Here is a 2,367-nt window from a genome sequence, read left to right as displayed (position 1 = left end):
CAAAAACCCCGGCGCTAAGAAACTTTGCCGAACCCACGTTCGCCCCATGCCACTGTGGGATTGCACCCCAGCGGACACGGGGGCCCTGGTCCTTTTCTGGCCCCATCCCCCCCTTTGTGGGAGGCCCCCCGCCTGAAGAGCTGACAGACATCTGTTTCTTTACCATCCATCCACCCCCAAAGAGGGGGAAGGGGAAAAGGGGGGTCTTAAATGGGTGGCGGGACCCAGAGAGCCACAAAAGGGGGATTAAATGGGAAAACCCACACTAATTCAAAAAATTCAAAAATTTCAAAAGAAGGGCAAAAAAAAAAATGAAGACAGACAGGGAAGGGGGAAAAAAAAAAAACATACGGTTGTTCAAAAAAGAGGGTTTCCCCAAAGTTGAAGGGGAAGAGGAGCAGCCCTCTTTTACGGGAAACCAAAGGGTGTTTTTGCCTTTCCAGCAGGAGTCGCCCCTTCACTGCCTTTTTTCCCTTTTTCCCCCGGTCAGAAGTTTTTGGCCAAGGAAAGGGGTTTTTAAAATCAGTAAAGAGGCACAAAAATAATGAAATGTTTTTTTTATATTATTATTTTATTTTTGGGGGGGTCCTAAGATAAATAATCATTGATTTGTTAATTTAAATTAATATTATTTTTTATAATTTTTTTAGGGGGGGGGTCCAAAATAAATAAATAAATGGACAGACAGACAGATTGATTGGGTTGATTTTTTTAACTTCTTTTTTTTATTGCTTAAAGCTCCCAGAGCCCCCCAGGCTCCTGCTTACAATCCCCAAGCACCCCTTCCATGTTTAAACGCATGTTTCAGCCCGTTTTGAACCAGGGCATGGGGGAGCAAAGTCCCCATCCCCAAAATTTTCAGTTTCCCGATTTGGGGAAAACGGGAGGGGGCAGACACCCGAGTGCAATGGATGAGCCCGCCCCGGGAGAACCACCCAGTGGGGTCATGGTTCTCCCCGCCAGGTAAGAGAGTTTTACAGCCCGGCCACCTCCCACTTCCCCGGGTTTACGCCGGGCGGGGGGTTTTTCCACATTGGCCCGCTCCCTTTCTGGCTTCCGGGGTTTCGGGCCCTTTTTGGGCCTCGGGGGATGCCGGGAGCTGCTGCTGCCCAGTCCCTGACCTATTTGGGGGGGACCACCTCAACCTTGATTAGACAGGTTTCACAGCAACCCAATACCCGCCTATGAAAAAACCCGCCACCCATCGCTGGAGCTTTTGGCTGGAAGAGAAACAGGGGGGGTAGGGGCTGGGGGGGTGAATGAAACAAACAGCAAAACATAGGCGGGAGGAGGGGCCGCAAGAGGGGAAAGGGGACCCTGCGCCCGGGGGACCGAGAGGAAGAAGCCTCGGGGTTGCCGCCGCAGGGAAGCCCTGGGAAAACCCGGGGCCCAGGCCCCCGAGTGATCTGGGGCAGCGCGAACCGGGATTTAGCCGGGGGTTCCCCCCCTTTTATGCCACCGGGGAAGAAGCTAGGGGATACGGGTTTCTGGTTCTTTCTGGAAGATGCCCCTTTTGTGTTTGGGCCCCCTTGAGCTGGGCGATCTCTTTTGTCTATCTATCCATCCATCCATCCATCCATCAATCCATCCATCCTGGGTGGAACGGGACAGGAGCTTAAATGGGTGGGAGCAGGAGCCAGAAGGGGATAGTAGGGAAATAACGAATTCTAATTAAAAGACATAACAAAAATTTAAAAAAAATGGCAAAAAAAAAAAAATGAAACAGACAGGGGAAAAGAAAAAAAAAAAAAATAGGGGGTGGTTAGAAAAGAGGGCTTCCAAGGGTTTCCATTTGGGAGAGAAAAAAAAGCAGCCCTGAGGGCCCAAACCCCCTTTAAACCCCACCTCCATCTCGGAAGCTAACAGAGGGGGCCCGAGTACTTGGGTGGGGGGACCCCCCGGAATCACCGTAGCTTTTCCTTTTGCCAGCAGGACGCCCCTTCGCTGTTTTTTTTCCTTCCACCGAAAAGTTGGGGTTTTTCAGCCGAAAATGATCTGGGGACCCCGGGCAGCCCAATTGGCCGGTGCTTGCCCCCCTTTTATGCACCGGGGGTTGCAGGTGAAAGGGCACGAGGGCCCTTTTCCCGGGCCATGCCCCCCTTTTTGTTTCACCCCCCCGGAGCTGGGCAATTCTTGTCTTTCTATATCCATCCCCCATCCCTGAGGAAGGGGGAACAGGGGGGCTTTAAAAGGGTGGGGAGCAGAGAGGAAGAAGGGGGGTCAGCATGAAGGACAACGTACATTCAAAATTTAAAAGAATGGCAAAAAAAAAAAGAAGACAGAAGGGAAGGGGGAAAAAAAAAATATAGGGCTGTGTTTGAAAAGAGGGCTTCCAAAGTTGAGATGTTTTTCTAAAAACGAGAGGTT

General features: G+C 50.9%; 1 pseudogene; it reads right to left on the bottom strand.

Moving 5' to 3' along the window:
* Positions 1-828: 828 nt before the first annotated feature.
* On the bottom strand, positions 829-971 carry LOC120520969 (annotated as a pseudogene).
* Positions 972-2,367: the final 1,396 nt, after the last annotated feature.

Source organism: Polypterus senegalus, unplaced genomic scaffold (assembly GCF_016835505.1).
Source record: "Polypterus senegalus isolate Bchr_013 unplaced genomic scaffold, ASM1683550v1 scaffold_2032, whole genome shotgun sequence".
Taxonomy (NCBI): domain Eukaryota; kingdom Metazoa; phylum Chordata; class Cladistia; order Polypteriformes; family Polypteridae; genus Polypterus; species Polypterus senegalus.
The sequence above is the reverse complement of the archived record's forward strand: the minus strand, read 5'-3'. Positions and strand labels throughout refer to the sequence as shown.